The 24,732-nt window shown below is 41.8% G+C and overlaps 1 long non-coding RNA gene across 2 annotated transcripts in view; it reads left to right on the top strand.

Annotated features, from left to right (window-relative positions):
* The window catches only part of LOC140185848 (uncharacterized), a 228,516-nt gene that overhangs the window by 4,477 nt on the left and 199,307 nt on the right, over positions 1 to 24,732 (top strand). Inside the window, exons 2-3 of one of the 2 annotated variants that reach the window (XR_011882742.1) lie at positions 1,000 to 1,208; positions 7,045 to 7,172. The exons of the other annotated variant lie outside the window; for it this stretch is intronic. This is a non-coding gene — a long non-coding RNA (uncharacterized lncRNA). Of the gene's footprint in view, positions 1 to 999; positions 1,209 to 7,044; positions 7,173 to 24,732 lie in introns of those variants that run through there. 2 annotated transcript variants of the gene reach the window in all.

Below are 24,732 nucleotides of genomic sequence, written 5' to 3'. Positions count from 1 at the left end.
GATTGTCTGCCTGGCATCAGTGGTTGCATAAACAGGACTTATAATATGTACCAGCTGTTAGTACGGCTATCCACCACCTACTCCCATACTTCGTGTGACCCTGATCAGGGAGCTAAGCAGGTGCTACACCTTGCTCAGGGGTGAGCTGTAGGCTAGTGGAGAGGAGCACCTTACACCTCCTTTGGTAGAGGTGTATCTCCACACCACCACCACCCCACATGAGTATTAGCTGGGGTGAACAGTCTACTCTATTATAAATTTCTAAGACAGTAAAAATAAATTTCTATCATTTTATCAATGAGGGATGACAAATGTGTGGGACTTGGATCAGGAATGATAATGGTAATTTGAAGGGATAAAATTTACAAATTAGATTTGATCCTATGCACATTAATTTCACAATTTTAAATAAGGTACCAAATGTTCTTCAATAATTGAAGATCCTTTTACACTTGTGTATATTCTTATTGAGCCATAGAAATGAGCTGCTTCAATAAATCCAGTTCCAGCAGTAATTAAAAGGATCGAATAAAATTTCAATTTACTGTAGAGACTTTTCTGGGCATGATTTCTGTGCAATATTATGTTTTCTAAATATATTTATAAGTGCAAACATTTTATTTGGATACATTGAAGTGGATTTTGTGTAGTGGTCCAACTGATGAATTGGAAATGACTACAGAGAACAGTATACCGAAATTGAGATGATAACTACTGGTTGAGGACAATTAACACGAGTGAGTGAAGAGCTTTTTTAGATTATGAAGACATGCAGTCCTCGTTTATTGTCATTTAGTAATGCATGCATTAAGAAATGATACAATATTTCCTCCGGTGTGATATCACAAAACACAGGACAGACCAAGACTGAAAAAACTAACAAAACCACATAATTATAACATATAGTTACAAACAGTGCAACAATACCATAACTTGATGAAGAAGTCCATGAGCACAGTAAAAAGTTCAAAGTCTCTCAATGTCCCACATCTCATGCAGATAGAAGGAAGAAAAACTCTCCCTGCCATGCCTGACCACAGTCCGAATCTGAGTCATCCGAAAACTTCAAGCCTCCAATCAGCTCTCCGACACAGAGTACCGAGTGCCATCTCTGTCCGAGCGATTCAACCTCAATCTCGGTTGCCAACAACAGGCAAAGCCGGGGATTTTGAGACCTTCCCTCTGGAAGATTCTGGAGACCAGAGCTCGTAAGATAAAATTCTGTTGAGTCAGATGTTCTTTAGACATTTATCATAAATGACATTGCTTTCAGCTGCACGTTTAAATGACTTTGACCTGGGTAGTTTTCACTTTGACCACTTGTTACTGTTTTCAGCCTTTTCAGTTTCTGTGAGAGAAATTTTGTCTATAAGGATAATTTTTTGATATTTTAGTTACAGAATTATGTGTACTGAAAAATTCAGCAAAAAATATTTTAGACTTTTAGAGGATCTGAACATTGTATTAAAAATCCTCAGGACTTGCACCACCAGGTTCAAAAACAGTTACTACCCCTCAACTATCAGGCTGTTGAATAAAACGGTATAACTACACTCACTTGCCCCATCATTGAAATGTTCCCACAACCAATGAGCTCTCTTTTCTTTGTCTCATATTCTGGTTAGTTATTGTTATTTATTTATATTTGCATTTTTCTTTGAGTTTTGGCCCTGGATGAATTTTATTCCCTGTACTTTTCAAGGTGCCATCATTAGACTATAAAATACAGGAGCAGAATTAGCCAATTTGGCCTATCAAGAAGATAGGTATTTACTTCACACTTGTCCTTCTGTTGATCCAGCAGAAATTTCCACTGGATTAACTTCCACGGTTCTTGGGGGTCCATAGAATCTCTCAGCCTACCATCAACCATCCAGCCAGCATGACCCCATGTGCTGCCCTCTGCTGAATGGTGGGAGACACTGGTGCTTGTTGGCCACCAGACACATGCTGGTCTGGGCTGGGCTTTGCAGCCACACAATGGGGGAATTAAATTAGATTGCTTTGTCTTGCTGGCTGACCTTTGGCATGGAATTTCAGCAAAGACCAGAGCAACCAGTATGGAGTAGTCTGCCTGGTCAGAACCTGGGACTGAAGTTGGGAGCAGTGAATGCTTGTGTCTGTGCCAAGAAAGGACATCTCAGATATCAAGTATATAAGATCCACTTGGGAAATGATTTTGCAACTAGATCAGCATTTTTGAGCAGGTATCAAAAACATGAAACTATCTCAGTCAATGCTTGGTAATCCTGGGGCCTGCTCCTCACTAAGAAATGAAACCTTTCTGGGCCAGTGCCAGGCTCGGTGTGAAGACAGAGCTGTGCAGAGTCTGCCGTCAAATGAATACGCCAGTGTCGGGCTCGGTGTGAAGCACTCTGTGGCACAGCTCATAGAACCGCTACTTTGCAGTTCCATCCTGATCTTGGTTGCTACCTGTGTGGAATTTGCATGTTCTCTCTCAGAATCAGAATCACATTTATTACCACGCACATATGTTCTTTAGGTACACCAATATAATGCAATGCATAAAAATACTGTTACAATAATAAATATTTTTAAATAGTGCAAAAAGAAAGCAAGATATTGAGATGTGTTGATAGACAGTTCAAAAATCTGATGGCAGAAGGGAAGAAGTTGTTTCTAAAATACGTAGTGTGTCCTTGCAGCTATTTAGTTCACATCCCCTTTCCCATTCCTCCACCAATGATTTCCCAGCTCTTTACTTCACTCCCCCTCCCCATTCACCCACTCTCTCCCTCACCTGTATTTATCGTCTAGTTTCACCAATCATTTCCAACCCTCCCTGCACCACCTTATTCTGGTTGCTTCCCCTTCCTTTCCAGTCCTGATGAAAAGTCTCAACCTGAAACATGAACTGTTCATTCCTCCCTGTAGAGGCTGCTTGAAATGATGAGTTCCTCAAGCATTTCGTGTGTTAGCTTGGAAACCACCTGGTTGGCTGTACAGGGCTTTTGAGCTTCCTTGCAGAGCAAAAGAGTTTAGATTGTTAGTTAGAATAACCCTACTGTGTGTTTTTTTTATAGACCACCCAATAGTAACAGGGACATCGAGGAGCAGATAGGGAGACAGATTCTGGAAAGGTTGTCGTGGTGGGAGATTTTAATTTCCCCAATATTGATTGGCATCTCCCTAGAGCAAGGGGTTTAGATGGGGTGGAGTTTGTTAGGTGTGCTCAGGAAGGTTTCTTGACACAATATGTAAATAAGCCTACAAAAGGAGAGACTGTACTTGATCTGGTATTGGGAAATGAAACTGGTCAGGTATCAGGTCTCTCAGTGGGAGAGCATTTTGGAGATAGAGATCACAATTCTATCTCCTTTACCATGGTATTGGAGAGGGATAGGAACGGACAAATTAAGGAAACATTTAATTGGAGTAAGGGAAAATATGAAGCTATCAGGCAGGAACTTAGAAGCATAAGTTGGAAACAGATGTTCTCTGGGAAATGTACAGCAGCTATGTGGCAAATGTTCAGGGGATATTTGCATGGCATTCTGCATAGGTGCGTTCCAATGAGACAGGTAAAGGATGGTGGGGTACAGGAACCGTGGTGTACAAAGGTTGTTGAAAATCTAGTCAAGAAGAAAAGAAAAGCTTACGAAAGGTTCAAAAAACTAGGTAATGATAGAGATCTATAAAATTATAAGGCTAGCAGGAAGGAACTTGAGAATGAAATTAGGAGAGCCAGAAGGGGCCATGAGAAGGCCTTGGCGAGCAGGATTAATGAAACCCTCAAGCTATTCTACAAGTATGTGAAGAGCAAGAGGATAAGATATGAGAGAATAGGACTGATCAAGTGTGACAGTGGAAAAGTGTGTATGGAACCGGAGGAGATAGCAGAGCTACTTAATAAATACTTTGCTTCAGTATTCACCACAAAAAAGGATTTTGGTGATTGTAGGGATGACTTACAGCGGACTGAAAAGCTTGAGCATATAGACATTAAGAAAGAGGATGTACTGGAGCTTTTGGAAAGCATCAAGTTGGATAAGTCACTGGGACCGGACGGGATGTACCCCAGGCTACCGTGGGAGGTGATGAAGGAGATTGATGAGCCTGTGGCAATGATCTTTGCATCATCAGTGGGGACAGGGAGGTTCTGGAGATTGGAGGGTTACAGGTGTTGTTCCCTTATTCAAGAAAGGGAGTAGAGATAGCCCAGGAAATTATAGACCAGTGAGTCTTACTTATGTGATTGGTAAGTTGATGGAAAAGATACTGAGAGGCAGAATTTATGAATATTTGGATAGGCATAATATGATCAGGGATAGCCAGCATAGCTTTGTCAAAGGCAGGTTGTGCTTTTGAGGATGTGACTAAACACATTGACGAAGGTAGAGCAGTAGATGTAGTGTATATGGATTTCAGCAAGGCATTTGATAAGGTACCCCATGCAAGGCTTATTGAGAAAGTAAGGAGGCATGGGATCCAAGGGGACATTGCTTTGTGGGTCCAGAATTGGCTTGCCCACAGAAGGCAAAGAGTGGTTGTAGACGGGTCATATTCTGCATGGAGGTCAGTGACCAGTGCCTCAGGGATCTATTCTGGGATCCCTTCTCTTCGTGTTTTTTTTATAAATGACCAGGATGAGGAAGTGGAGGGATGGGTTAGTAAATTTGCTGATAACACAAAGGTTGGGGGTGTTGTGGATAGTCAGAGGTTACAGTGGGGCATTGATAGGATCCAAAACTCAGCTGAGAAGTGGCAGATTGAATTCAACCCAGATAAGTGTGAGATGGTTCATTTTGGTAGGTTAAATATAATGACAGAATATAGCATTAATGTTAAGACTCTTGGCAGTGAGGAGGATCAGAAGGATCTTGGGGTCTGAGCCCATAGGACACTCAAAGCTGTTGTGCAGGTTGATTGTGGTTAAGGCGGCATACAGAACATTGGCCTTCATCAACAGTGGGATTGAGTTTAAGAGCCAAGAGGTAATGTTGCAGCTATATAGGGCCTTGGTCAGACCCCACTTGGAGTACTGTGCTCAGTTCTGGTTGCCTCACTACAGGAAGGATGTGGAAACTATAGAAAGGGTGCAGAGGAGATTTACAAGGATGTTGCCTGGATTGGGGAGCATGCCTTATGAGAATAGATTGAGAGAACTTAGCCTTTTCTCCTTGGAGCAACAAAGGATGAGAGGTGTATAAGATAATGAGAGGCATTGATCGTGTGGATAGTCAGAGGCTTTTTCCCAGGACTGAAATGGCTCTCACATGAGGGCATACAGTTTTAAGGTACTTGGAAGTCAGTACAGAAGAGATGGGAGGGGTAAATTTTTTTACATACTGAGTGCGTGGAATGGGCTGCCGGTGATGGTGGTAGAGGCGGATACCACTAGGTCTTTTAAGAGACTCCTGGACAGGTACATGGAGCTTAGAAAAAATAGAGGGCTATAGGTAACCCTAAGTAATTTCTAAAGTAAGTCCATGTTTGGCACAGCTTTGTGGGCCGAAGGGTCTGTATTGTGCTGTAACTTTTTCTTTGGTTGTTTAAGTTTCCAGTTATTCTGCCATTTAGCACAACTAGTTTGTGCTGACCAAAATGCCCATCCAAACTAGTCCCACGTGCCGGCATTGCTCCATAACCTTCTAAACCTTTCCTAACCATGGAGCTGTCCACTCCCCCCAACCCGATAGCTCATTCCATATATCTCTAAACATCGATGTATAAAGATAAGCTGTTGCCTCTTGAGTTCTCATTAAATCTCCCCTCTCACCTCTTGTTTGTGATTCTCCAAGCCTGGGAAGTAGACTGAGTGCATTCATCCTGAATGCATTTTCTCCATTCCCATTTAGAATCCTTCCCTGCAAATCTTGGTGCTATCAGTGATGAGCATGCTGAAAAGTTTCACCAGGATATTGTGGCCATGGAGAAATGGTGTCAGGACAACTGGAATCCATCAATGCTGGCTGATTATTGTTGGACACTTAAGTTAGAAGCCTCAGACTGAGTACAAATGAAAATCATCAACAACAAACCTTTTTTTAACTATTGCAAAGTATCAGCACCATTATGCAATTAAAAACATTATACTCAATAAAAGGTAATTTCTTGTTTCTCCCAATTGCTATGAGATATAAGTAGTCTGAAATTATCTTTGTGTTCAGTTTCAAGTGGTCTATCATAAGCAAACAATATTTCTGAGGAAGCAACAGTTTCAGTGCTGTCCAGTGCCGTAATTTCCAACTCTTTTCAGTGTGATTGAGATTAGATTTTATTGAAAGTGATTCGAGAGAGAAATATTGGCCAGGACATCAAAGAGAAGATCTTTTCTTCAAAACAGTGTTGCATTATCTTTCAACCCGTTTTCCTGATGTTTGTATGTGTGATTGTACCACTGGAACATGTGGGGCCTGTGTGTGTGTGACTGAGGCTCTGGGATATGTGGGGCCTGTATGTATGTGTGATTGTACCTCTGGAATGAGTGAACATAGTGGGAGAGAACAAGCAAAGTGCCCCTGAGAATTTCCTGGTCATGTGATTCCATTGTCACGTGGAAGATCAAAGATGACCGTAATCCCAGGGTTCTGAAAAAAACAGCTGAAGAGATTGTGGAGACATTATAATGATCTTTCAAGAATCACTAGATTCTGGATAGGTTCTAGAGTACTGGAAATTTGAAAATGTTCCTCCACTCTTCAAGAAAGGAAGGGCAGGTGAAAAGAAATTCTAGACCAGTTAGCTTGACTTCAATGGTTGAGATGAGGCCCCAGTAATCTTCCAGTATAAGATGGCACTGGTGAAGCACAGTGACGACTTACTAGCCAGTTTAAGTGCTGGGCCAGATTGAAAAGGTAAGAGTGGTGGGCTGGAGGTGAGGGACAGGCTGGGTTCAGCATGTTGTTGATGAGATTTACTCATTTCTGCACTGAACTGAGGCTGTGCCCTGGCACCAACAAGCTCCAGGGCTCGCTGCAGTAACGACTGGCTGCATGGCTGTGAACTTACTTTTATTGTTTGCACAATTTCTGCACGTTGAGAGTTTGATGGGTTCTTTTTAAAAAGCTTTTTGTTTTGCAGCTGCCTGTAAGGAGACAAATCTCAAGGTTGTACAGAGTATATGTACACAAACAAGAGAAAATCTGCAGATGCTGGAAATCCAAGCAACACACAAAACGCTGGAGGAACTCAGCAGGCCTGGCAGCATCTATGGAAAAGGGTACAGTCGACATTTTGGGCCGAGACACTTTGACAGGACTGCAGAAGGGTCTCGGCCCAAAATGTCAACTGTGCTCTTTTCCATAGATGTTGCCTGGCCTGCTGAGTATATGTACTTAGTACTTTGAACTTTGGTGTCTCATTTGTACTTTAAGCTACTGGGTGGATCAACTAGCACCTGTCTTCACTGAGATACTTAACACCTCTCTGCAATTATGCAGCGTTCCAGACTGCTTTAAGGTTGCTACAATTATTGCAGTTCCCAAGAAAGAGAAGATCACTGGACTTAACAAGTATAGGCCAGTAATTCTGACTTCAGTAGCTTGCTCATCTAATGTTGGCCTACCTTATTAATGATCCTCTTCTTGATCTGCTACAGTTTGCTATAAATGTGTGGTCGAGAATGTATTGACTGGCTACATCACTACCTGGTATGGAAACACTAATGCTCTTGGAACAGAAAATTCTACAAAAAGTATTGGATATCACCTAGTCCATCAAAGGTAAAACCCTCCCAACCACTGAATACAGCACATCTACATGGAACGGTGCAGCATCTATGATCAGGGAATCCCCCCACCACCCAGGACATGCTTCCTTATCCTGCTGACATCAGGAAGGTGGTACAGGAACCTCAGAATTCATCCCACCAGGTTTAGGAACAGTTAATACCCCTCAACCATCAGTCTTTTGAACTAAAGGGGGTAACATCACTCAACTTCTTGTCCCATCACTGAACTGTGCCCACAATCTATGGACCCACTCTCAAGGACTCCATCTCATGTATTTGATATTTATTATTTATTAATTTTTCCTTTCTATTTGCAGTTTGCTGACTTTTACATATTGATTGTCCACCCTTTTGGTGTGATCTTTCATTAATTCTATGATGGTTTTTGCATTTATTGAGTATGCCAGCAAAAATGGATCTCAGTAGTTTATGGTGATATATATGCACTTTGATAATAAATTTACTTTGAACTTCTCAACTTTTGCTCATAGAGTAAATTGCTCAGTTAACTTGTGCCTTCATTACATCCTTCAACATTAGGATTCCCCCAACATCTACATGTGGATCTTGTTTGTGGATCTTAGCTCTGCCTTCAACACTATTGTTCCAAAGTTGTCTACAGCAAGCTAACCCAGCCAGCTGTACCCTACGGTCTTTGTCAGTGGATTATGAACTCTGACTGGAAGAAAACTTTATGTAAGGCTGGGCTCCTACCTGCCCGGTCCAATGTCTATAAGCACAAGCTCTCTCCAGGCAACACACACCAAAGTTGCTGGTGAACGCAGCAGGCCAGGCAGCATCTCCAGGAAGAGGTACAAAGTTTCGGGCCGAGACCCTTCGTCAGGACCCCTTCGTCCTGACGAAGGGTCTCGGCCCGAAACATCGACTGTACCTCTTCCTAGAGATGCTGCCTGGCCTGCTGCATTCACCACCAACTCTGATGTGTGTTGCTTGAATTTCCAGCAGCTGCAGAGTTCGTTGTGTTTAAGCTTTGTCCAGGGCTGTGTTCTTTCAAATTCTCAAATGACTACCTTCACAGATAAATTCATTAATATTCATGGATGACATGATTATAGTTTGTCTCATCTCTCATAATGATGTGACCTGCTATCAAAAAGAGGTAGACTGTCTTACAGCATGGTGTGGTTGTAACAATTTGGAGTTTAATGTTATGAAGACAGTGGAAATGAGGACTGGTTTCCACTGACAATCCTCTACCTTCCCCCACCCCCTTAGAATTCAATGGTTCCAGTCATTCAGATTCCTGGGGATTACCATTACATTGGTGGGACAAGCACATCACACTCATCAGCAGAGATAGTGCTTCCTACACCTGTTTAGAAAATAACATGTCAAAGTGTATCCTGATGAATTGTTTTTCTGCCATTATTGTGTGCTGTGACCACCTTGATCACCGTTTGGTTCCCCACTGTCTCCCTCTCCAAGCCCAGGTTGCAGTGAGTGGTCCAGCAGCAGAAATCATTGGCTGTCAGCTACCGACATTAAAGGACCTGTTCATTGCTGGAGCAAAGAAAAGAGTTTGAAAAAAAATTACTGGTGAGTCCACCTACTCTAGAAGTTACCTATTCACCAAATTGCCTTCAGGGAGATATTACAAGTCTGTCAGCAGCAGGACTGCAGTCATCGCCGAAGCTTCTTTCCTGTAGCTATCCAGCTTCTCAACAAAATTCACTCAGGTGTTATATCCTGACTATCCCTGCATAACATCTGATAAAGGGTCTTTCTTGCTCTCCTTGTTTTGTTGATAATTATTGAGTCTGTTCATATGTTCACATTTATTTGTTTGATTATTGATATTTGCACACGTGACTGTTCTGCCCATTGTTGAGTATCCGTGACTGTTTACACTATTGTCTTGTAATTTGTTGGTTGGGATTGTGTTGTCTGTTATGGTATTGTCCTGTGGTTTATGCTTGGCACTAAAGCACAATCAATTCTATGTTTCACCTACTGGCAATAAAGTGATTCTGATTCTGAAAGTGTTGGAGTCCATTATTAAGAATGAAGTTTCAGGGTACTTAGAGGCATGTGATAAAATTCAGCATGGTTTCCTTAAGGGGAAATCCTGCCTGACCAATCTGTTGGAATTCTTTTAGGAAATAACAAAGAGTAGACAAAGGGGAATTGGTAGATATTGTGCACTGAATTTTCAGAAGGCCTTAGCAATGTTCTACATGTGAGGCCACTTAACATGATAAGAACCCATGGTATTACAGGAAAGATACTGGCATGGACAGAAGATTGAAATGGCAAAGAGTGGGGAAAAAGGGGGGGCCTTTTCTGGTTGGCTGCCAGGGACTAGTTGTGTTCCACAGGGTTACTGTTGGGACCACTACTTTTTAAGTTACATGTGAGTGATTTTGGATGATGGAAATAAAGACTTCATGGCCAAATTTGTGGGTGATACAAAGATGAGTGGAGGGGCAGATAGTGTTATGGAAGCAGGGAGTCTGCAGAAGGACTTTGACAGATTGGATGAATGGCAAAGTAGTAGATGGAATATAATGTCAGTGTATAGTCATGCACTTTGGCAGAAGGAACAAAGGCATAGACTATTCTCTAAACAGAGAAAATTCAAACATCCAAGGTGCAAAGGGACTTAGGACTATTACCTAAAGGTTAACTTGCAGGTTGAGTTAGTAGTAAGGAAGGCAAATGCAATATTAGCATCTAATTTTGAGAGGACTAGAATATAAAAAGCAACAATGTTGAGGCTTCATAAGGCATTGGTCAGACTGCATTTGGAGCATTGTGAGCAGTTTTGGTGCCCTTATCTAAAACAATGTGCCAGTATTGGAGAGGGTCCAGAGGAGGTTCATGAGAATCATTTGGTGAATGAAAGGGTTAATGTATGAGGAGCATCTCACAGGAATTCAGGAGAATGAAGGGGGATTTCATTGAGACCTATTGAATGTTGACAGGCTTAGATAGAATGGACATGGACAGAATGTTTCCTATAATCTAGGACAAGAGAGCACAACCTCAGAATAGAGGGGCATCAAGTCAAAACAGAGAAGATGATGAACTTCATTAGCCAGAGGGTAGTGAATCAATGGAATTCATTACCACAGACAACTGGAGGCCAAGTTGATAGGTTCTTCATTAATAAGGGCATCAAAGGTTATGGGGAGAAGGTAGGACAGTAGGGTTGACAGATAATAGATCAGCCATGATGGAATGGTGGAGAAACTTGATGGGCTGAATGGCCTGATTCTGCTCCTATGTCTTCTGGTCTTCTGGAGAGGAGACTTAATGCAGGTGTATAAAATGATAAGAGTCCTTGATAGAGTGGCCAGCCAATGCCTTTTCCTCTGGTTGGCAATGACTAATACGAGAGGTAATTGGAATCAGAATCAGGTTATTATCATTGACCTATGTCACGAAATTTGTTTTGTGACAGCAGTATATTGCAATAAAATTACTATATATTACTGGAAGAAATGTAAAAAAATTAAACAAGTAGTGTAAAAAGAGAGAAGAGAGTGAGGTAGTGTTCATGAGTTCATTGTCCATTCAGGAATCTGATGACAGAGGGGAAGAAGCTGTTCCTAAAACATTGAGTGTCTTCAGCCTCCTGTGTAAGGTAATGTAATTGGTGGAGATGCATATAATTCACCACCACCAACATTGAGTTGAGGTTTCACCTAAAGAGGCTTGTCTGTTGTGTTGACATAATTATGTAACATTTATACCACACTTTGTATTCAGTATTTTCAGTACAATAAATGAGTTATGGCTTTTCTTAAGATCATAAGACATAGGAGAATTATGCCATTTGGCCCATCGAGTCTGCTCTGCCATTTCATCATGGTTGATCTGATTTTCCTCTCAGCCCAAATCTTCTGTCCTCTCTCCATTTCCCTTCTTGCCTTGACCAATCAAGAATCCATCAACCTCTGCCTTGGGTATACATAAGACTTGGTCTACACAGCTATCTCTGGCAAAGAAATCCACAGATTCACCACTCTGTCCTCTGGTCTTATACTCTCCTACCATAGGAAACATCCTCTCCATATCCAATGTATCAAGGCCTTTCACAATTCAATAGGCTTCAATAAGGTCACGCCTAGTTCTTCTGAATTCTAGTGAATACAGGCCCAGAGCCAAATGCTCTTCATATGACAAGCCATTCAATCCTGGAGTCATTTTCATGAACCTCCTTTGAACCCTCTCCAGTTTCAACACATCCTTTCTAAGAAGGGCCCCAAAACTGCTCACAATACTCCCAAGTGAGGCTTCATGAGTGCCTTGTAAAGCCTCAACATTACATCTTTGTTTTTATATTCCAGTCCTTTTGAAATAAATGCTAACATTATATTTGCCTTCTTCACCACAGACTGAACCTGAAAATTAACTTGCACAAGGACTCCCAAGTCCCTCTGCACCTCAGTATTTTGTGTTTTCTCTCCATTTAGAAAATAGTGAAATTGTTCACTTCTACCAATGTGCATGACTATACACTTCGACACTGTATTCCATTGGCCACTTGTGCCCATTCTCCCTCAGTCTAAGTCCTTCTGTAGCCTCTCTGCTACCTGCCCTTCCACCTATCTCCAAAGCATCTGCAAACATTGTAACAAAGCCATCAATTACATCATCCAAATCATTGACATATAACGTTAAAAGAATCGGCCCCAATACAGACCCCTGTGGAAAACGGTTAGTCACCGGAAGCCAACCAGAAAAGGCTCCTTTTATTCCCTCACTTTGCTTCCTGCCAATCAGCCACTGCTTTATCCAGGCTAGAACCTTTCCTGTAATACCATGGGCTTGTAGCTTGCTAAGCAGCCTCATGTGTGTCCCCTTGTCTATGGCCTTCTGAAAATCCAACTACACAACATCAATCGATTCTCCTTTGTCTATCCTGCTTCACTGTTGGGTATGGGGGGAGGGGGTGGGTGAGCTACTGCACAGGACCAGAAGCTGCAGAGGGCGGTAAATTTAGTCGGCTCCATCTTGGGTACTAGCCTACAAAGTACCCAGGACATCTTTAGGGAGCAGTGTCTCAGAAAGACAGCGTCCATTATTAAGGACCTCCAGCACCCAGGACATGCCCTTTTCTCACTGTTACCATCAGGTAGGAGATACAAAGGCCTGAAGGCACACACTCAGTGATTCAGGAACAGTTTCTTCCCCTCTGCCATCCGATTCCTAAATGGACATTGAACCCTTGAACACTACCTCACCTTAATATATATTCTGTTTTTTGCATGATTTTTAATCAATTTAATATACATATTGTAATTGATTTACTTATTTATTTTTCTTCTATATTATGTATTGTATTGAACTGCTGCTGCTAAACTAACAAATTTCATGTCACATGCTGGTGATAATAAACTTGATTCTGATTCCTGTTATTTTGTCCAGGAATTCCAACATATTTGTCAGGCAAGATTTTCCCTTGAGAAAACCATGCTGCCTCCAGCCTATTTTAATCATGTGCCTCCAAGTACCTGATACCTCATCCTTAATAATTAACTCCAACAACTTCCCAGCCACTGGTCAGACTAACTGGCTTAGTTTCCTTTCTTCTGCCTTTCTCCCTTCTTGAAGAGTGGAGTGACACTTGCAACTTTCCATTTTTCTGGAACCATTCCAGAATCTAGTTATTAGAAATATAGAAAACCTACAGCATAATACAGGCCTTTCAGCCCACAAAGCTGTGCCAAACACATCCTTACCTTAGAAATTAATGATTCTTGAAAAATCATTACTAGTGCATCCATGATCTCTTCAGCCACTTATTTCAGAACTTTGGGGTGTACACCATTTGGTCCCGGTGACTTATCTGCCTTCAGATCTTAGTTTCCCATGAACCTTCTCACTGGTAATACTAACTTCATACATTTCCTGACCCCTGTCACCTGAAACTTGTACCGTACTGCTAGTGTCTTCTGTCATGAGGACTTGTGCAATATACTTACTCTGTTCATCTGCCATTTACCTGACCCTTGTTCCTTACTACCTCTCCAGCATCATCTTCCAGAGGTCCAATATCCACTCGTGCCTCTAACACTTTATGTAGCTGAAAAAACATTTGGTATTCTTTTTAATATAATTGGCTCACTTACTTTTGTATTCTATCTTTACCTTTTTTTTTTACTTTTTAGTTGCCTTCTGTTGGTTTTTAAAAACTTTCCACTCCTCTAATTTCCCACTGATTTTTTCTGTATTATATGCCTTCTCTGGCTTGTATGTTGGTCTGGACTTCTTTTGTTATCCACGGTTCTGTCACCTTGCCTTTAGAATACTTCTTCCTCTATGGCATGTATACATCCTGTGCCTTCCGAATTGCTTCCAGAAATTCCAGCCATTGCTGCTCTGCCATCATCCCTGCCAGTGTTCTTTTCCAGTCAATTCTGGCCAACTCCTCTTTCATGCCTCTAATTCTCTTTACTCCACTGTAATACTGATACATCTGACTTTAGCTTCTCCTCAAAATTTCAGGATGAATTTGATCATCTTATGATCACGTGCCAAAGGTTTCCTTTACCTTAAGCTTTCTAATCAATTGGACAACATCCAAAGCAGAATAGCTGATCCCCTAGTGGGATCAACAACAAGCTGCTCTAAAAAGCCATCTTTCCAGAAATTCCCTCTTGGAATCGAGCACCAACCTGATAGTTCCAATCAACCTCCATATTGAAGTCCCCCATGACTATTGTAACATTGATCTTTTGGCAAGCATTTTCTATCTCCCATTGTAATTTGCAGGCTACATCCTTACTACTGTTTTGTGTGTCTGTGTACCACTCCCATTGGGGTCTTTTTACCCTTGCAGTTCCTTAGCTCTGTCCACAATGATTCAACACCTTCCAACCCTATGTCACCCCTTTCATATTTGATTTCCTTGTTTATCAACAGAGCAATGCCACCCCCTCTGCCTTACCACCTGTCCTTTCAATACAATGTGTATCCTTGGACATTAAGCTCCCAGCCATAATCTTTCTGCCGTGATTCTGTGATGCCTACAACATCATACCTGCCAATCTGCAACTGTGCTGCAAGTTCATCTACCTTATTCTGTATACTGAGCGCATTCAGATATAACACGTTCAGTTTTCAGACACCCCATCTCTCCCGGGAGTCTCCCGCATATTAATAGTGGTTCCCTGATGCCCACAAGTTATGTACAATATCATGGAAACAAGTTTTTTGAGGATGAGCAAGAGAAAGCAAGAGACAGCGCAAGAGCGAGCGAGAGCAAGTGCGCAAGCGACAGTGAGAGAGCGAGCGAGAGAAAGCGAGAGCGCGCGCGAGTGACCATGAGGGAGAGAGTGCGAACGAGAGCATACCGTGGCAGAGTGTTCCAGTGTACGTCACCCCAGACTACACTAAAGTGTACCCCTGCCTAATAGGGGTCAAAATAATGACAGTGTTGCTCGCTGCACTGTTTGCAACAGTGACTTTTCTATTGCCCACGGTGGGTACAGACTGTAAAAGACATGTTGAGGTGCGTTTAACAGGTGTCATTCATTCATTAGCATAGCTAACGTTACTTAAACTAGCTGGCTGGCTGCTAAGGAGCTACGCTATTGCAGACGTCCCACCTCTCCCGGCAGTCTACAAATTGATGGTGCTACCTCCCTGAAATCAGTTTTTGGAGGGTGGGATGTCTGAGTTTTGTACTCATTCTTTTCAATTTTGTCCACCTTTTACATTGCAACTCATCCTGTTGACTGCAGTTCTGCTCAATTAACTGCCTCTCCTCACTACACATTGCCTCTTTTATCAACCAGCTACCTCATCTTCATCTGCCTTTCCTACGATACTTCTTGCATTGAAATATACACAGCTCAGGGCACAAGTCGCACCATGCTCTAACTTTGACTGTGGCCTTACTGACATCTGCCTCCGCAAACTCTCCACTAACTGTTCTGGCACTCTGGTTCCCATCCCCCTGCAATTCTAGTTTAAACCCCACCGTGCAGCATTAATATGTTAACAACCCCTCCCGCAAGGATATTAGTCCCCTCTAGTTCAGATGCAAACTGTTCCTTCGGTGCAGGTCCAACCTTCCCTGGGTGATGGGAGTCTTTAATAATGGATGCTGCCTTTTGAAGATATTTGCTTTTGTAATGAATTGATCTGTGTGGATGATATGCAAGACAAGATTTTTCACTGTACCTTGATCCTTGTGAAAATAATAAATCAATTTACCAGAAAATGAAAATCAAAAGTATGGAAGCCAAATTATCAGTCAGTTTCCTTTGTCAGAGCCAGATTGACTTTGTTGTTGCAGATCATGTATAACAATTTGGATCATCCTCAGAGTAACTGGTGCTTTCCCATGCAGTCCACTGCTATTTGCTGACAAAATTTGCACTGTTATTTGATTTCCATAATCTGTTTCCCAATGCAGTGAAACATGGTATAAATATTACACTAACTAGTATGTGCAGTGGGCTACAGTTTAAATTTACTGTCTCTCTTCACCTATATTTTCACTGATAAACATCAAATTGCAACTTTTGTTTTATGTACCCTAAAGCTTTTTATTCAAAATTTAATTGCTTCTGGGATAGAAATTAGAAATGAAAGGATAAATGTGCTGTGAGCATTGACATGTGAAAACTCTGCATTTCAAACAAGGGATTTAATCCACTATGACATCAAACTACTTGTTCAAGATGTAATATTAACAGTTTGGACAAATAGAAGCAGAGACGTTGAAAGGAATTGAAATTACTTCACAGATCTTTAAATAGAAGATGAATAATAATCTCTTATTACATTGATGCCAGCTGTAGTTCAGTTAACACCACTCAATTCTCCATGTGAGAAGGAAATAAACTCCAGTCCCAATCCAAACACACCAGCATTTCTTCAGTGAAGGGATGAAGCACTATCAGGGACACTGTCTTTTAAATTGGGCATTTAACCAAAACTCTGCCTTCTTTGTTAGGGGGACATAAAATTCTCTCGTGACTGACTAAATAGAGAGAAGTTGTAACTTGGAGATCTAAAACTATTTAAAACATCCAGCAGATATTCTGGAGAGAATTCAAAGATTCAAAGTGCATTTATTATCAATGAATGTATAAATTATCAAACCTTGAGATTTGTTTGCTTACAGGCAGTTGCAAAGCAACAAACCTGAAAGAACCCAATTTAAGAAATGAGCAATCCCCAGTGCCCACAAAGAAAAAAATGAAACAAATCATACAAACAATAGAAGCGAGCAACAACCTGAACCAAATTGAGTCCTTGGATCCAAGTCCCCGGAGTAGGCCTGAAGTTCATCATATTGCCGCAAAGTTTGCAGACGTGAAGCACAGCAGCTGGGGACAGTCTTACAGCCTTAGCATTGTCTAAAGAGGAGTACCCAGACTACCCGGGCTGGCATTTAAATTGTCCGAACATCGCACTGAGAACTGGGCCCCACTGCAGCATATCCCTCTGGGCCCAGATTTCACTGCTGGAGAAACCGTTCTCAACCTCTCCAAATGTGAGTCTTCTCTCCTCATGACTTTTTTTTACTTTTTAAACAAAGAACAATAAGTTATTAACTACAGTTGCTTTCAATATAATTGTTTAATTGTAACACATTGAATGTAGACAGGTAACTGCAGAACAGATTTACAATAGTAGTGCATCCCAACTAGCAGAACCCCTTTGAACGTTCAACACTGGTACTGGTCTGAAAGCTCCTGAGCACAAACCTCAGACATTCAAAACACACCTCTTGTTCCAGTGTTGAGGGATAGCTGTCACTCTCTAGCAAGTGACAAAACAGACCTGCCCTGAACTGTACATGAAGTGGCAGGGACGCATCTTTAAAAATAAGTTAATCCAGGTGAAGACCACTTAATGTTTTCCCCTGATCTCAACCTGAAGCTTTCAGTGGCCACCAATGAACATGAATATTTTATATTATGGTGTTCTATGATTCTATCATTCATCGATTGGCTTCACATGCCCATTGATTGGTGTCAATAGCTGTAAAGTATTAGTTTAAGTTAAATTGTGAATAGTTTTTATTCCCTCAATAAATGACAAAAAACGGAACCTGAAAGCCCCCTTCCCCCTCCCACGCACAGGCAGTAGTATCACCCCCCCCTCCCCCACTTATTCTAGCACAAAGCATCAGCATTCCCACCACGCCAGCAACAGCAAAGCCCCCAAAGAGAGACCATGGTCTACAGTCCATCACAAACTAACTGTTCACTCCAACACTTTGACATCCCACAGCCTTTCTCTCACACACACACACTGAGAAGGGAGAGACATATCACTCCTTCCAATGACAAGGGAGACAATAGTCACCGTTTCAAGGTTACAGTCAGTCTGAAGCGTCACTATTTACTTTGAGTTCCCTGACTCGAGAATCAGCAGCAAACTCACTTACCATTGTGAGAGGAAAAAGTAACCAATCACTGAGTGCAGAGGCCTCCGACAGTCTCTTGCTGTCCTGATCTATCAGCTCCCTGCAATGCTTCAGTTCGCAATATTGCCAAGAATGTGTTCACAGGGCTGCACAAGTCTGCACCCTGAAGACACCCAACTTCAGGTCACACTTGAACATACTGAAAACAGCCAAACAGTGAACCCCAAGAATGGGAACACGCCAGTGTAGAACCGTTGTTTGATGCCACTGCAGATTAGAGTCCAACGGAGCCCCATCCACCCTGAAAAGGAAAATAGAGACATTAGAAGAGGAAGAATTGAACTGTTTAACATAAAAGGAGGGTTTGATGGCTCTGGGCCTGTACCCACTGGAGTTTAGATGAATGAAGGGGGATCTCAATCAGAATCAGATTTATCACCGGCATGTGACATGAAATTTGTTAACTTAACAGCAGCAGTTCAATGCAATACATAATCTAGCAGAGAAAAAAATAAAACACAAAACTACATATATTGAATAGATTTTTTTTTAATAAAGTGTGCAAAAACAGAAATACTGTATATTTAAAAAAGTGAGGTAGTGTCCAAAGCTTCAATGTCCATTTAGGAATCGGATGGCAGAGGGGAAGAAGCTGTTCCTGAATCGCTGAGTGTGCCTTCAGGCTTCTGTATCTCCTACCTGATGGTAACAGTGAGAAAAGGGCATGCCCTGGGAGCTGGAGGTCCTTAATAATGGACACTGCCTTCCTGAGACACCACTCTCCAAAGGTGTCCTGGGTACTTTGTAGGCTAGTTCCCAAGATGGAGCCGACTAGATTTAAAACCTTCTGCAGCTTCTTTCAGTCCTGTGCAGTAGCTCCTCCATACCAGACAGTGATGCAGCCTGTCAGAATGCTCTCCATGGTACAACTATAGAAGTTTGAGTGTATTTGTTGACGTGCCAAATCTCTTCAAACTCCTAATAAAGTATAGTCACTGTCTTGCCGCCTTTATGACGTCGATAAGTTGGGACCAGGTTAGATCCTCAGTTCTTGACACTCGAACTTGAAACTGATCACGCTCACACTTCTGATCCCTCTGAGAATTGGTATGTGTTCCTACATCTTACCCTTCCTGAAGTCCACAATCAGCTCTTTCATCTTACTGACATTGAGTGCTAGGTTGTTGCTGTGACACCACTCCACTAGTTGGCACATCTCACTCCTGTACACCCTCTCGTCACCACCCAAGATTCTACCAACAATGGTTGTACCAATCGAATATTGAAAGGCCTAAACAGAGTGGATGTTGTGAGGATGTTTCCTACAGTGGGAAAGTCTATGACCAAAGGACAGACTCATAACAGAGGTACATCCCTTCTGAACAGAGATGAGGAGGAATTTCTTTAGTCAAAGGGAGGTGAATCTGTGGAATTCATTGCTACAGTCGGCTGTGGAGGACAAGTCATTGAATATATTTAAAACAGTTTGATAGGTTTTTGGTTAAGGCATCACAGTTTATGGGAAGACGACAGGAAGGTGGGGTTGAAAGCAATAATAAATCAACCATGATAGAATGGCAGATCAGACTCAATGGGCCAAGTGGTCTAATTCTGGTCCTGTATCTTACAGTTGTTTGGTCTTTTCCCTTTGGACTACCTCAATGAACGTTTGCCTTGTATGGATGGCATGCCAACATGTTTCACAGTACCATAAGACCATAAGATATAGGAGCAGAATTAGGCCATTTGGTCCATCAAATCTGCTCTGCCTTTTCATCATGGCTGATTCAATTTTCCTCTCAACCCTAATTTCTTGCCTTCTCCCCATATCCATGAACAGTCAAGAACCTATCAACCTCTGCCTTAAATATACAAAAAAGACTTGGCCTACACAGCTACCTGTGGCAACAAATTACACAGATTCACCACTCATTGGCTAAAGAATTTTTTCCTCATCTGTTGCGAAAGGACACCCCTCTATTCTGAGGCTGTATCCTCGAGTCTTCGACTCTCGCACCATAGGAAATATCCTCTCCATATTCACTCTATCAAGGCCTTTTACCATTTAATAGGTTTCAACGCAGTCACCCCTCATTAATATGAATTCTAGTGACATCAAAAGATCTTCATATGACAAGCAATTCAATACTGGAATCATTTGTGAACTCCCTTTGAACCCTCTCCAGGTTCTGCAATTCCTTTCCAAGATAAGGGCCCCACACCTGCTCCCAATACTCCAAGTGAGGCTTCACTAGCGTTTTAAAGTTTCAGCATTACATCCTCACTTTTGTATTCTAATTCTCGATGAATGGTAACATCACAATTGCCTTCCTCACCACAGCCTCAACTTGCAAATTAACCTTTAGGGAAACCTGCACAAGGAATCCCAAGTCTCTTTGCACTTTGTATTTTTTCTCCATTTAGAAAATAGTTAACCCTTTCATTTCTTCCACCAAAATGCATGACCATATACTCTCCGACACTATGTTCCATCTGCCTTTTCTCTGCCCATTCTCCTAATCTGTCAAAGTCCTTCTGTAGCCCCTCTACTTTCTCAAAACTGCTCCTCCCCTACCTTCATAACATTTGTAAACTTTGCAACAAAGCCATTAATTCCATCATCCAAATCATTGACAAGTATTGAAAAAAGAATCGGTCCCAACACAGACACCTGTGGAACACACTGGTCTCTTGCAACCAACCTGAAAAGGATACCTTTATTCCCACTCTTTGCCTCCTGCCAATCAGCCACTGATTTATCTATGCTAGACTTTCCTGAAATACCATGGGTCCGTAGCTTCTTGTGCTCATGTGTGGCACCTTGTTGGGGGGGGGGGGGGTGGAATCAAAGGCTTTCTGAAAATCCAAGTACACATCAACGCATTCTCCTTTCTCTATCCAGCTTGTTATTTCTTCAAAGAATTCCTACATATTTGTCAGGCAAGATTTTCCAATGAGGAAACCATACTGGCTATGGCCTATATTATCATGTGCCTCCAAGTACCCTGAGACCTCTTCCCTAATAATCAACTCCAACACCTTCCCAACCTCTGAGGTCAGACTAACTGGCCTATAGTTTCCTTTCTTCTTCCTCTCTCCCTTCTTGGAGTGGAGTGACAGTTGCAATTTTCAGTTCTTCGAGAACAATTCCAGAATCTAGTTATTCTTGAAAGATCATTACTAATGCCTCCACAGCCACCTCTTTCATAACCTTGGGGTGTACACCATCTGGTCCTGGTGACTTGTTTACTTTCAGACCTTCCAGTTTCCCAAGAACCTTCTCTCTAGTTATGGTAACTTCACACACTTCATGCCCCCTGACACCTGGAACTTCCAGCATACCAACTTCCAGTCAAAGCCAAAGTTAAAGCAAAGAAGAGGGCATACGAGGGAGCAAAAATTAGTGGGAAGACAGGATTGGGAAGTTTTTAAAACCTTACAAAAGGAAACTAAGTTGGTCATTAAGAGGGAAAAGAATAACTATGAAAGGAAGCTAGCAAATAATATCAAAGAGGATACTAAAAGCTTTTTCAAGTATATAAAGAGTAAAAGACAGGTGAGAGTAGACATAGGACCGATAGAAAATGATGCTGGAGAAATTGTAATGGGAGATAAGGAGATGTTAGAGGAACTGAATGAGTATTTTGCATCAGCCTTCACTGAGGAAGATATCAACAGTATACCGGACACTCAAGGGTGGCAGGGAAGAGAAGTGTGCGCAGTCACAATTACGACAGAGAAAGTACTCAGGAAGCTGAATATGCTAAAGGTAGATAAATCTCCCGGACCAGATGGAATGCACCCACATGTTCTGAAGGAAGTAGCTGTGGAGATTGCGGAGGCATTAGTGATGATCTTTCAAAAGTTGATAGATTCTGGCATGGTTCTGGAGGACTGGAAGATTGAAAAGTCACTCTGCTGTTTAAGAAGGGGGCAAGGAAGCAAAAAGGAAATTATAGACCTGTTAGCTTGATATCAGTGGTTGAGAAGTTGGAGTTAATTGTCAAGGATGAGGTTACAGAGTACTTGGAGGCATATGACAAGATAGGCAGAACTCAGCATGGATTCCTTAAAAGAAAATCCTGCCTGACAAACCTATTACAATTTTGAGGAAATTACTAGTAGGCTAGACAAGGGAGATGCAGTGGATGTTGTATATTTGGATTTTCAGAAGGCCTTTGACAAGGTGCCACACAGGAGGCTACTTAACAAGATAAGAGCCCATGGAATTACGGGAAGGTTACATACGTGGATAGAGCGTTGGCTAATTGGCAGGAAACAGTGGGAATAAAGGGATCCTATTCTGGTTGGCTGCCGGTTACCAGTGGTGTTCCACAGGGGTCCATATTGGGGCTGCTTCTTTTTACATTGTACATCAATGATTTGGATTATGGAATAGATGGCTTTGTGGCTAAGTTTGCTGATGATACGAAGATAGGGGGAGGGACCAGTAGTGCTGAGGAAACAGTCTACAGAGAGACTTGGATAGATTGGAAGAATGGGCAAAGAAGTGGCAAATGAAATACAATGTTGGAAAGTGTATGGTTATGCACTTTGGCAGAAGAAATAAATGGGCAGACTATTTTTTAATTGGGGAAAGAATTCAAAGTTCTGAGATGCAACGTGACTTGGGAGTCCTCATACAGGATACCCTTAAGGTTAACCTCCAGGTTGAGTCAGTAGTGAAGGTGGCGAATGCAACATTGGCATTCATTTCTAGAGGAATAGAGTATAGGAGCAGGGATGTGATGTTGAGGCTCTATAAGGTGCTGGTGAGACCTCACTTGGAGTACTGTGGGCAGTTTTGGTCTCCTTACTTAAAAAAGGATGTGCTGACATTGGAGAGGGTACAGAGAAGATTCACTAGAAGGATTCTGGGAATGAGAGGTTAACATATGAGGAACATTTGCCCACTCTTGGACTGTATTCCTTGGAGTTTAGAAGAATGAGGGAGACCTCAAACATTTCAAATGTTGAAAGGCATGGACAGAGTTGATGTGGCAAAGTTGTTTCCCCATCATGGGGGAGTCTAGTACGAGAGGGCATGACTTCAGGATTGAAGGGCACCCATTCAGAACAGAAATGCGAGGAAATTTTTTTAGTCAGAGGGTGGTGAATCTATGGAATTTGTTGCCACGGGCAGCAGTGGAGGCCAAGTCATCGGGTGTATTTAAGGCAGAGATTGATAGGTATCTGAGTAGCCAGGGCATCAAAGGTTATGGTGAGAAGGCAGGGGAGTGGGACTAAATGGGAGAATGGATCAGCTCATGATAAAATGGCAGAGCAGACATGATGGGCCAAATGGCTGACTTCTGCTCCTTTGTCTTATGGTCTTATGTTGCTAGTGTCTTCCAGTCAAAACTGTTGCAAAATACTTATCATTTCATTGCCCCCATTACTACTTCCTCAGCATTGTTTTCTGATATCCACTCTTGCCTCTTACACTTCAAATGTATTTGAAGAAACTTTTGGTTTCCTTTTTAACATTATTGGTTAGCTTACTTTCGTACTCCAGTTTTACTTTCTTAATTTTTTTTTAATATAAAGTTGTCTTCAGTTGGATTTGAAAATCCCCCAATCCTTTAACTTTCCACTAATTTTTTTAATGTGGGCTATGACTTCTCTTGTTAACCACAGCTGTGTTATCTTTCCTCAGGAATACTTCTTCCTCTGAATTATATACATCCTATACTTTCAAAATTGCAAGGAGTAAGGAGTTCGTACGTTCTCCCTGTGATCGTATGCGTTCCCACAAGTGCTCTGATTCCCTCCTACATTCCGAAGGATGCCTTCTGGATTGCTTCCAGAAATTCCAATCATTGCTGCTCTGCCGGCATGGCCACCAGTGTTTCGTTCTCCAATGAATTCTGTCTAACTCTTCTCTCATGCCTCTAATTCCCCTTACTTCACTGTAATACTGATACATCTGACTATCTTCTGCTTCTGAAATGTACATGTGATGATTTTCCCCAAAGGGTTCTTTTACCTTAAGCTCTCTAATCAATTCTGGTTCATTGCACAACACCCAATCAGGAATAGCTGATCCTCTAGTGGGTTCAATCACAAGCTGCTCTAAAAAGTCATCTCATAGGCACTCTTGAAATAACTCCTCCTGGAATGCAGCACCAACCTGATTTTCCCAATCTACCTGCAAACTGAAGTCCCCCATGACTATCGTAACATTGCTCCTTTGACATGCATTTTCTATCTTCCATTGCAATTTGTAGGTCCTATTCTTACCACTGTTTTGGGGGTCTGTATACAACTCAAATCAGGATCTTCTTACCCTTGCAGATCCTTAACTATTCACAATGATTCAACATCTTCCAGCCCTATGTCATCTTTCTAATGATTTGATTTCATTTTTTAACTAATAGAGCAATGCCAGCCCCTCTGTTCCAGTCTATCCTTTTGATACAATGTATATCCTTGGACATTAAGCTCCCAGCTATAATCTTTCAGCCTTGATTCAGTGATGCCTACAACACCATACCTGCCAATCTGCAACTGTGCTGCAAGTTCATCTACCTTATTCCGTATACTGCATGCATTCAGATATAACACTTTCAGCCCTGTATTCACCCTTTTCGATTTTGTCCGTCTATTACTTTATAACTCATCCTGTTGACTGCAATTTTGCTCTATCAACTACCTCCTCACTACACATTGCCTCCTTGTAAACCAGCTG

This window comes from Mobula birostris, chromosome 21 (assembly GCF_030028105.1).
Source record: "Mobula birostris isolate sMobBir1 chromosome 21, sMobBir1.hap1, whole genome shotgun sequence".
NCBI classification, from domain to species: domain Eukaryota; kingdom Metazoa; phylum Chordata; class Chondrichthyes; order Myliobatiformes; family Myliobatidae; genus Mobula; species Mobula birostris.
The sequence above is the reverse complement of the archived record's forward strand: the minus strand, read 5'-3'. Positions and strand labels throughout refer to the sequence as shown.